Source organism: Ambystoma mexicanum, chromosome 12 (assembly GCF_040938575.1).
Source record: "Ambystoma mexicanum isolate Mex_15411 chromosome 12, UKY_AmexF1_1, whole genome shotgun sequence".
NCBI classification, from domain to species: Eukaryota; Metazoa; Chordata; class Amphibia; order Caudata; family Ambystomatidae; genus Ambystoma; species Ambystoma mexicanum.
In genome coordinates, this window is record NC_090936.1 from 694,344,784 (window position 1) to 694,357,513 (window position 12,730).

General features: G+C 45.1%; 1 protein-coding gene across 3 annotated transcripts in view; it reads left to right on the forward strand.

Moving 5' to 3' along the window:
* The window catches only part of TRMU (tRNA mitochondrial 2-thiouridylase), an 852,019-nt gene that overhangs the window by 821,862 nt on the left and 17,427 nt on the right, over positions 1-12,730 (forward strand). The window lies entirely within an intron of this gene.

The window sequence follows — 12,730 nt, forward strand, 5'->3', positions numbered from 1 at the left end:
CAAAGTTGGTCAATATAATAATTTGCGCCTTGAAACACTTCTGTATAGGCGCGTTATAAATGCCATATCATATCATATCAAGACAGTTCACAACTTTCCTGCAGACTTAGTTGGTCAAAAGAAAATACCGTCAGTATGGTTCCCTCTTCCCCGGGAACACAAGGTTTTTCTCAGACCAGTTTTGCCCAGATTCAACTAGGTATTTGAACTCCTCCAGGTTCCCTTTTAGCACAGTTATTTTTACAACAACTCTGTGGCTCTTGGACTCCCTGAAGTCCTACGTCCCTCTGATAGACTTGCTTTCTCTCAATGTAATTTACATATGCCACTGGCCCACTTGAGTTTCTCAGGCTGCCGTAAGCTTGTCGGCGTTCCCAGCCTTGATGCAAAGTGTTCATATCTTTTTCATTCTGATTCACACAGGGCACTTAGCTGTTCGGGTTTCTTAGTGTCCCGTATCCTTGTCGGCTTTCTCAGTCTTGATCAAAGTGTTTGTATCTCTTTTGTTCTGATTTATGTAGGGCTCTTGCCTTCTCGGGTTTCACAGGTTCCAGTAACCTCTTTGGCTTTACCAGCTTTGGTTCAAATTTCTCGGTTTCTTAGGTCTCTCTGAAGTGCTCTTGCTCTCTGGTAGCTGTGCTTTATTGCTGGTTTATCCAGCTCCTGTAACATTTATGGCCCCTCCAGCCTCAACAGTCTCTCAGATTCTCTGGGCTCTCCGAAGCCCTGTGGCCCTTCCGATAGGCTTGTTTCCTCTCTGCTTAAGTTCATCAGGCTCCCGTTGCCTTGTTGGCTAGCCCAGACTTGAGTATCAATTTTATATATTTATTTATTTTATTTCTTGTAGCGTGCCACATGCGCATGGGCCTCAGGGCACACAAGTAACGGAACAAGACAGACTGACATGTATCAAGACTGAAGGTGATCATAGCCAGAGTTGAAAGGGAGAAGCACTTAAGGCGAGAAGAGCCTGATTATGGTTGAGGTCCAGCATTTATAGGCTAGTTCCAGGATCTCATGCAATATCCTGTGCTTAACAGGCAACCAATGCAAAGCCCTCCTGGAATCCGAAATATGATCCTGCTTACGGATTCGTGTCTCTCATTTGTGTTATCTCCTCAGGAGCGTTTGCTTCCCTTCTCTTGCTCGTCTCAGCAGCAAATTCACTTCTCATGCAGAGCTTAGGGATGCAGGCTCCACTCTGCAGTCTGGTCTCAATGTCAGGCCTGTCTCTGTCTCTCTCCTGACCTTGGCTTCTCGGTCGGTCAGGACACCAGCCTTCTGGTGTCTTACTAGCATTTAGTCTGCTCTCGGTGCTACCGCTGGCTCTGTGGTCTAGCATGGCTCTACCCATCCAGGATGTCTTTCCGTCAGAGGATATCGTCGATGTACAATTTTCTCCTCCCACGACGTATGGGTTTCTCTCTGATTCAAAGTTACTTGTGGTTGTATGCACATCAGCACAAACGAAAGGGGCATATCTTTCCTTTTTGTCTGACTCTGTCGTTCAAGCAGTATCCAGCATTACCTGAAACCAAAGAGTTGGAAGAAATGTCACCATTCTGTTAATCCAAAACAGTATCACAAGTAAAAGGGGTGTGTTGCTGTTCTTTAACTCTGGTGTTCAGGTCAGATCCAGCATCACCTGTAGGCAAAGAGATAGAAGAAGTGTCACTGTTTGGTGTCAAAATAGAAGTAACAACAGTCTTTCCAATTCTCATGTAGGCATACAATGTATTCTGGACTGGGAGTTCCTTATAAGAACTGAAGTCCTTGTCCCCAAGAGGGGAGTCACTTCCAGTGAGATCCCACTTGCCCAGACTTCAAGGGAGGAGGTTCGTTCTTGTTTAGCATGCTCACCTCCTTAACCCCAAGGGGGTGGCTCCCTTCTGGGAAGAAAGGGCGAATACTCCAGATTTGTCACTTACCCCATCCATTAAATGACAGGCTCTCCTTTGTTTGAGAAGCGGGAAAAGCCTTAAAAGGTTCACATTGCCCTCTTCTTTCCCTTTTCAATGTTTTACAGAGAGTTTCTCTTAGTTCTTTGGTTTTTCTTGCCGACTGTTTCCCAAAGTCCATGCAGGTGGTTCTTCCGTTCCTTCCATAGATGTTTTCCTATCTGGGAATTTATGGCCGTAGGAAAATAAGTTTACTGTGAGCTCTGTCTGGGCGATCGGGGCCAACCACTGATGGAATAGAGGGACATTGCTACCTAAAATTAATTGGGCAGGTATCCGAGGAATTACCACAGCTGTTATAGACACCTCTTTCCCCAAGATGGTTATAAAGATTTTAATCATGGGGTAAGTTTTGGTCTGTCCATGGATGCACCGAACATCCTCCTTTGGTGGTCCTGTGCACCTCAAAGGTATTAATCCCGGATTTATGGCACATCCTTTAATCAAGCTGAGCCTAAACCTTCTGTTGGCAGGTACCCTATAGATGGTTCGGTTTCCTGCATACCGTAATTTTGAACTTTTCATCATGCTTTTCTACCCTTAGGGAAAGAATAAGATGGACGTTCTCTGTGAAATGGTGTTATCTGCCCCCTCAACCTGACCGCAGAAGATGCATGTGCGCCGCCCTCCCACCTTGGTTGTCCAGAGATGCCTACTTGTAATACACAGGCCACCTCTAGGCAACCAATGGGGCTATGAGGAAGTGGAGGAAGAGGACATCGGGGAGATGGGCCTCAGAGCACCAGTGAGAAACATCCATTACCAACGGGACAGTGAGGATGCACAGGCAGGTTCAGTGGAGTCGGCACACAAAAGAGATGACTAAGGTAGCACAGTGACAGTGTTTTTGTAACTGACTCTCATATGTTCCTTGGTATAGTTCTTTAAAAATTCTCTTATATTACTAGATCAATCTTGCCCATCCAAACACCTTTGGCCCTTTCATCAATTATTTTTATTTTCTTAAAAATACACTACACTAATCAATTGTAACCAGCACCATCCATTGTGCTTATTGTTTACAAATCTGGATATTCTATCCAGACCTTCCTTCATTATCCTTGTCTCATAATGATACTCTTTGTTGCTCTATTTGCACCTTCTATCAACTTGTGTTTTTTGCTGCTTTAATGTCCATTAATTTTTTTTCATGTATTTATTTATTTATTTCCCCCCTTAAATCATTGCCACTCTTTTAGATTTTGAACTTCTCACTCCTGTGCTTTTATACTTATTTATTTATGATACCATATATTAATTAGTTTAATTGCAAACCTCTCATTTTTCTTTTCATATTTATAATCCCTCACATGTGTACACCTTTTATTTTGTTCCCCTATTCCTTTTAATAGACCCATGTCATAAAGGCCTGTGCTTCACATGACACTTGGCACTCTCTCCAAGTCTTCCTGAAAATGTGCTGAGTGCTGCCGCATTATTGCCATACGTTGTGAGATTTCCCTTTTCTTTTTCAGTGTGTGATGCTCCTAAAAAACACCACTTCATTATCTATTTAATCTTCTCTAAATATGTCGTCATCAGTGACGTCAATTAGCCTAGACCTCTTTTTTCGAGAACTATCACTGTCCTCCATGGCCTACCCTCAGCATCCATTCCTTCCAGCATTGCCAACTTCCTTCATACTATGTCTGGATCTAATTCTTCAGGGATTGTCTGCCCCCCCTCTCTTTGCCCATTGGTATCTGTGTTTTTAAACACAAATTCATCAGGTATTCTCACCATATTCTCCACTAGGCCAGATAATCATGTTAATAGACTATCCACCCCAGTGCTTAATTTGTAAAAAAAATAAGTGCCAGTGCCCAAAAAATATTGGTCCATAATGCCCGGCGGGGCACCATGCGCAGTGCGGGAGCGGCACCGCCTTCAGCACGGGCGCAGCACCGCCCTCAGCGTGGGTGCGCCGACCTTGCCTGTTCAGTGTTAGACTTACTATACTTACCTAGATCGGCCCACCACCGGCCCATCACACTGCTGCTGCTCCATGTCACATGTTTGGCGCTGCAGAAACTGCTGGCACAGGCTAGTAGTGGGATGGATGGGGAAGGGCACACATGGGTTTAGAAAGTATAATGCTTTAAAGTTGGAAAACACTTGTTATGGTAGGTGTAGTGGTTCCAGCATTCCGTCAAACCCAGAGGCAAAAGAGTGCATTTGAACACACTTCTTAGTTCTAGATCACACTTGTTAGACGTCTGAACCATACTTGCTGTCCTCGAAGTGATAATGTATTTCATAAAATTGTTGCAAACGTCTGGATGTTATCTTATTGGTCAATTTTGTAGAATGACCGACCACCGCCCGCCCCACCCCCTCCCACCACCCTGTTTCCCAAATGGCTCTGAGTGGAGCTGCGTTGCAATCATTGTCTTGGGACTCAGGATAGCTCAGCAGCAATGTGCTCGATTAGAAGCAAGACGACACGAAGCAACGCAGGTTCGATCCCCGACTCCTCGCTTAGAAACCTCTGGGCATTAAGCGTGTTATAAATACGCAACTAAGACATGCTCCTTCTGTAACTGCGCCTCGATGCCCCCGGGCTGTGTGAACGCTTTAAAAATTCAAATAAATAAAAAAGCATTCTGTTTCAGTCACTGTTACACTGTATTTGTCTCTACCCCTTCTGCCCCATCTGACAGTCTGTTAAAGTACACCAAGTATTGTTAATCGGTTAACTCAGGAAGAGCACCGTCCCCTCAGCCCGTTCCTCAGTCACCTCATCCAGGTGTTTTGTGTAATCAATTTACTCTCAAGCCCTTATCAGTCATCACATCTCATTAATGCATCCCCCTTCATCCTTCCTTCAAGCATGAGAATGGTGTTGTATAACTTGGAAAAAGTCATTTCTGCAAGACATTGTTGTGAAATGAACGGCCTGTGCTACCTCTGCTTTAGGGCCTCTTTCCACCTTAACACATATTAAAAAACTAAATATGTTTTGTCACCCAATATTCAGGAGCCAGAGGAGAATGCATATTCGGATATCTCTTTCCCACTGACATGTTCTTGACATACTTCACTAAACTGCGGGGTGTTACTGTAAAGACTGGAGGGGGCGTCTGTACTTCTGCTCTCTATATGGTAGAGGAGAGGCAGAGAGGACCCTAGCCAAGATTCTCTATCATAGTAGCAATGGATGAGCAATCAAGGCCTAGCTTCTCAGGAGGTGATGCAGGCTGGTTCGTAAGTGCATTCTGTCTGTTTCCATTTCCTTCCCACTCTCCCCCTCCCTTCCTTATCTATGTCTTAGCTCTTGCACTATCTGAAATGTCGTCAGGCCGAGTATGATAGTTAATTTCACATCCTTACTGTTCATGGCCTGTAAAGATGTGGTTGTATTTTCCCTTGTTCCCTCCCTTGCCTTGAAGCGCTTTGAAACACATTGTGTATAGGCGCTATATAAATAAACAATCATATCATATCATATCAGTGTAGTCCCCAAGCCCCCACAAAGGAATTTCCACACACTGTATTACTGAAAACACAGTCTTTATATAATTAATATGCAAGGTTATGTACACTATCACAATAACTCACTTTGTGCTCAGAAAATCTACAATGGCAAATATATACAGTTCTAAGTGTTACCACAATTATTGTGAGATTTCATTAAAGTGCATCAACTGTACTCTGGTTAAAATGTCACAAATCAATTAATAAAGGGAATCAATAATAGACATAGCAGGAAAGCAGTTGGTTAGAATAATTGGCAGAATACTGGCCCCTACCACTAGACACAGTTCTGTGTGGAGATCCCCCCCACCTGGGCAACCTGTAAAATAAAGATATCCCACAGGCCCAGTCCATATATTGTTCTATAAGTCTTATTTCCTTCTATAATGTTTCTACCCCCCAATGTACCTGGTGGAGCAGAGTTCTTCGAAGAGGTGTCGATGGATCCTTCTTGAGTGACTCCCTTTAAAGCAGGAGCCACGGATCGTCGAGATGCGTCGATGAAGGTGAACTTGGCATCGATGGTGTCAATGAAAAGTTCGAGGGTGCCGAGACCACGGCATCGATCCAGGCGGTGCTCGTCAGCGACGTCTTGTGAGGATGAGGTGTACGGGTCACCTCGGCGTTGGATAGTTCAGGACCACAAAGAGTTTCTGAAGAACTGTGGGCCAACAAGGGCGTTGAGTCGTCGAAGTCTTTGTGGTCTTTGGGTGGCGGGAAACCCACCGGCGGATTCTCCTCGGCGCGTCAGCGTCCTCTACTTTCTCCGGCGGGATAAAGCGGCCATCGGTGCGGACAAGGGAGTCCTTTGATTCAACAATATTAGGCAAAGGAGCGGGCAGCTCTGGGCGTCAGCGGCACAGCGTCACCGGGTCCCCTCTTCTGGGCAACACAGCTTCGACAGGCCTCTAGCAGTTACGGCGATACTCTGAACCCTGGTCGACAGCAATGGACTTCGACAGCATCGATGTCCGGGTGCTTCACTTCGTTCTCCTCGGCGGTCCCCGTCTCCGGTCGGCAGCCTTTTGAGGGTCTGTCTTCCAGGGAGCTTCGGCGAAGGTTAGCGGTGCTCAATGGTCCCTCGGAGCACGGGGAGAGGGCGCCTAACCAGGTCCTCTCTCTGATCAGTCCTCGACGAACTCGACAGCTTTCGGATCGGGTCGAAGCAAATGCAGCATCAGTTCTTCTTCTTCCAGCTGGGCGTCGAGGATCAGCATGTCCAGTTACTCTTCAAGTGTAGACACAGCTTCTGAAAAATTTCCAGTGGTGAGAGGTCCCCAGATATACTACTCTGTCTGGGTCACACTCAGCGGCCAATCATACCGAAGGGCATTCATGCAGTCAGTCAGCCAATCAGGCATACAGTGCATTCAGGCCATACTCCTCCCTCTCAGACACTCACAACAAGGAATGTGTATTGGGACAAGTACCCAGCCATTCAACACTACACACTGCATTCATACCAGTTTCGGGGCAGGGCTGTCTCAGTCTTTGTCCCTCATACCAGAAACCAGACAGCCACAACAAGAAGTGCATATTTGTCACACACTCCATTCAACCAGGTCCCACCCACAGGGTGTACCCACAACATACAGTCACTTGGAAGGCTCCAGCCAGTCTGGCCTGGACTTCACAACAACACCATATATGGAACTTCCACCCAACAGCCAGTCAGGGGGAAGGGACAGAGTCAGGGCTTCCCAGGACTTTGGGCAAACAAGGTAACAGGCAATAGAAAGCAAGAGGCCACAGGGGCCATCTTGTTTCCTATCAGGAATCAACTGATTCCAATGGCAGGGCCTGGGTATCCCAAAATGGAGGATACTCAGAGCACCTGTCAAATTCAGCATGGAGCTGCCACCAACCCCCATACCCTGCTCTGTGGGCCACCCACAGGTGCCCAAAAACATACACTAGGGGCAAGGGTATCCCCTGGGTCTGTACACCAAACCAAACACAGGAAGAGCTGCACTGCCAGGAGTCCCACATGGACTACTGGGCAGAAAACAATACAGAACATAAGTGAAAAAGGACTATAGGACAAGGACAGGGAGGTCCCGTCCCTCCAATGCATTTCCAGCATCACAGTAACAGACACCTACCTCTATTTGAGGATTCCTATCTGAGGATTGCATGTGCTCTCCTTCGGAGCACATGCTTGGAGTGTATTGTACACAGGTTAAGGGGCCACATCTGGTGTATAAACCACACATCAGGATAGAAAACATGTGCTGTAATTATGTAAAAAAAATGACAGCAAAAGACAGCTGAGAATTATACAAGAATACGCAACTAGTGCTTTTATTTATGACGACAGATTAGTGGGCACGTGCACCATGTTTATCCCCGTCTAGTTTCCATGTGTCTATCTTTGCCTGAAATGGCATTTCAGAAGTTCGTCTTTGCATGGGCTTTTCTTGCAAAGTGCAGCCGGTTCGGTTTCAGCCCAATATGTGCACCGTTCCAGACAGGTTCCCCTCGCTGAAGCTCGTTTGTGAACTAATGTGGCCGATAACATTAAAAGGAAGAGCGGAAACACCCAGGCAAAAATTCACAGTTCATGTTTCGCTTAGATGAATACTATCCAGGGTCGGACTGGGGCATACAATTGTCTCGAGTCGGGCTCGGCACCAATGAAAAAGTGGCCAAAGTTGCAAACAACATCTTTTGTGACAGACTAGTGGGACCACGCTGCTGTCCGTGCCCCACCTGGTCTTGGGCCTTGCCCTGCTTTGCCTCAATCACTAGGCTACCTTCCGTGGGGCCGCCACGGCCATGCTGAGCCTGATGATGACAAAAATAGGTGCGCAGCGGCCACACAGAAGGTAAGATTTTAAAAGGAAAATGTATATTTGGGCAGCTGGGGCCCATCACTTTCGAAGTGATGGGCCACAGCCGCCACTCAAAATAAGTTATTTCTTTTAAAACCTTCCTTCCGTGGGGCATGGCCCAAGCCACCGGCCCCACGGAAGGTCAGGTTTTCAAAGAAAAAAGTAAAAAACATACTTTTGGGCACAATCCACGGGCCCAGCTGCCCGTGGCAGTGTCATCTGACTCAGTCTGCGGCAGCCGGCAGCCCCTGGTTACAGAAATTGGCCTGGGCCTGGCACTGACTGCAGTCAGCAGCACACTGCACAAAGACAGAAGCCCGGGTGCGGATAGGCCCCTGGTGGGGTACTGACTCCTGGGCAGTCAGGACACCACCAGGGGACCGTGCCGCCACCCGGACCCGACCTGGGCCTTGCCTGATCGCTAGACTGTGACAGGCTCAGGCTGCACCGCACGCAACAAATGACTTACCTGCTTTGCCGGCTGGGACTTGGTCTCCTGTCAGGGCCTCAGGGTGGGGGGGGCGGATGCACACACAGGCACCCGCACAAATGAAAAAGCAGGCAGAGGGGGCCCCAGGAAGCAACTAGGCTGCACCATGCAGGGCAGACTCTCTCTCTCACCATTCAGGACCGACGACCCCACACCTCGACACCTTCACTTCACAGTAACTTGTGAAATGAAGTGGCGCCGCGCTGCCTCCTGTGGCAACAACAACACGTCACCATGTAATTTCACTGGCTCAGAGAAACAGCCAATGAAAACTGCACATTCTGTGTTACTATACAGAATGTATCAAATACTGCATAGTAACAACAGAATGGTAGTTTTCATTGGCTGTTGTTTGTAACAGTTTGTTGTTCATTGCTATTGCTGACCCCTCCCAGGCCCAGCCAGCCATGGCCTGCAACCTGTAAGCACGAGAGATATCGAGATCAGAATGACAAATCCCAATGATTTATAATCAAAGCAAAGCGAAGTGGAAGAATAAACAAAGCAATTGCACGTGTGCTGGCCCCGCATGTGTTCCGGTACCCAAAAAAGAGTGCCGGTGTTGGCCACCGGCAACCACCCCCACAGATTAAGCACTGATCCACCCCATATATAGAAAAACCTCCAACTCAAATGAAGCATTTCGCAGAGCCACTTGCCCTGTGAGTGCCAGTATACATTTGCAGTATTTAAATAGTGTAATCAAAAAATGGAACACACTGTCCCTCGGTCAATTAATAAAATCATCATGTTAAGTTTTGTCATTAAATCCCTTCCCAAATATTGACAGGTGCCTGTCGCAAATATAACAGAGGATCAATCATGTCACACTCTCCTATAGAGACTGGTAATTCATCAACAACAAAAAAAGAAACTCAACGTGTGGCTCCAAAGAACCCTTAATCATTTATGGCAATTACCATTATTGGATATTTTTTATCCCTTGTTCATGGACGTGCCGTCCCAGTGTCTATTAATAAAGCAAAGGTTTAGCCTCCTACCGTCACATTAACCCTTGGCTCCTCATGGGGGTCTAATATCACTGAAAATTCTGAACACATCAAGTCATCCTGAGAGCTATCCTATTGTGGGTGCATGCATACCCCTATTCCTGTGAAAGGATTTCCTCCTAACACTGTGGCACCTCATATCCTGGGTGTCAATACCTGTTCTGTGTTTACATATCGCTAAATCTGCCTGGGGCTCATTAAAGTTGCCTCTGTAGTGAATTAATTTTCTCTTGCTCTAGGTGTTGTACCTGTAGCACTCTCAGCGCTTGTCTCTGATACTATGTCTGATCCTGTGCTAACCCTTCCCTAGTTTGTGAGCTATATGTTGGAGGATAAACTGTCCCCCCCTCTTGAGAATTGCCCATTTTGTACATATCCTTGGCTCCCACATGTGCGCACAATGTGACCTGTCATCCCACATGTTCCAACATATAGAAGGGTTTCGTCTAATTCACCCTTGCTTGGTTAAATCCTCCTTGCATATTTTGACTCTCATTCTGCATATTCTGAAAACCGCTTTGTTTTTTCTGAAAACCACCTCTTTCTCTATTTCCCATTCCTCTGCCTTGTGGAACAAATCCATTCTCTTCTTAGCCCATCTGACGCTGATTATTCACCTGTGATGTACCCACTGCTTGTTGTATCCCCAGTCCTTCTCCGTTTGTCAATATTGCCCCTTCTACAGCATATTTTGACAATTTCTTCTGACTAATTTGGCTTCCTCAATTTTCCTAGCATCGTTTTTCTTTTTATTCTTCTCCTGTAACAGCCGACAGTAATGTACTGTAGTCAACTGTATCTCAGGCCACGGTTTTGCTTCCATTCCCATTTGCTTTTTAACGGCCTCTGTACCTGCCCAGGCAATCCTGGACATAAAATGTGGTAAAATACTGCCACTGTTTTTCACCTCGGCTTGCACACTTCAAGAGTTCACTGCTCCTGAAAATAATAAGCAAGCAAATTCTCATCCCTTTTCATTTATAGTCTTCAAAAAATGTAGCTTCTTTTATATCATATTTTAGCAAAACATAATATCCCTAACTTGTATTCCTAATGTAAAGCAAAAGCATCCTGTATGTGTGTGTGTGTGTGTTCTCATTGCAATATTTAATTCCTTCTTCTAACTGCCTGTGTGTATTTTGTGTGTACATTGAATCTGCAATTCCTTGATTGCCTGTACTTCCACAAGATCATGTGTGCGTGTGTGCCTGTTCATGTGCATGTGCGCATGCATGTGCGCTTGCATGTGTGTATGCATGTGTGTGTATGCACTAGTATGTATGTATGTGTGTGTGTGTGCATGTTCGTGTGCATGTGTGTGTGCATGTGTATGTGTGTCTGTCACTCCCCCTCTTCTTAGAAGCATATTATGACAGAGATTCTAACCTTAATCATCTCTATTTCTTCCCCAAAAAATCAATTAATCACATATAATAATAATCCATGTCATGCTTCAATAATTGTGCCAAGCCTCCCTCATTCTTCTTTGTCAGTGCTCAGCCTATAGTACTTATCCATAAATACATTTTCATTTAACAAACACTGCAAAAAAAAAAATAGTGGACTCCTTATTCTTAGAAGTAGGGCTAACCAGGGTGTGTGGTTCTATAAAAAATACTTTTTTGACCTAATGTTTTCTTAATACAACTGTTTAAATATATCATGCCCCTTGTCCATATTTTGTGTAACCTTAGTCCCAGTGCGCCTTGCGAGCCATTCCCTTCATTACCCCTGCTTCATCATTCTAAATACATATTTTTGCATCAATACATGCTTTTCCAATATTTTTCCCCAAAAAGGTGTTTTGTCTTATTTATTCTTTCTATGCCCAATAAATATTCACTGTGCTTAACTTAATGTAATTCATTACTCCATTAATGTACCTTTTACTGTAATTTGCACTCATAATTGCATTTCCATTCTCAGCGACACCCTTTCACAATTGTGTGAGTCTAGACACATTTTTCTTCTTCAAATACCCCTATATTGTATGTTATACCGTATAGTGGGGGAAACACTGTCCCTCTTCTTGAAACCTGTCCAAGCTGCTCTGGCCCTAGTGCACATGCCTGAATGTGGATGTGTAGCATCTCCATGACTCCGCATTATTTATGGTGCATATCCCATGCCTTCTCTCTATCCCCAACGACCAATATTCTCATTCTGGTCTCCCACAACACTTTCATTTGCAATCAGTCTCTTTTTTTATAGTGCACCGAAAACCTCTTAGTGAAAACACTTTCCTCTCTCCCTCATCTGTGCAATTGGCCCATGCATGCCTTATGATCTATACTCTTTCAAAAATGTCCCATCAATCGCCAACAAAAAACGGCTACCTTGCCCAACATAAATCAACAAATCAGGGGCGCTCTAGTGTGTGCCCAACAAAGAAGGCATCCAACACCAACCTCAAAAAATGGTCAACAACCCCCTAAAAAATGGGAAGTGACCTGTGTGACACTAAACAGTGACTCAATGGGGCCCCCAGCTCACACATATACAATAACCGGGGGCAGCCTTCAGTACAAAGGCAGCATATTCAAAAATAAGGTTCAACCACATATAGCTCTCCTGGCAGAATCAACAATTTCTTCAAAATATACACCCTGGCTTGACTAAACAACCAGGGGTTTAATTACCCCCATAACATATTAATTGAATCCAGTGCTTTTCTTAGCATCTTGTTTCAACAACCACACACTAATGCCATGAAAAAATGCTGTTTTTTCAAAACTTACTCATTTGACAATTAGTCAGCGGATGTCAATCATATCAACCCCTAATTGAGATCCCTACTCCAGAACACATGCATCATATATATATATATATATATATATATATATATATATATATATATATATATCATAAAAATCTCAAAAAAGAACACATTCATTTAATGAGTTCTGGTTCAACTTTACATTTCCATGAGAGTCAGGATCAGCCCAGGCTCAGTTTCAGCTCAGTACC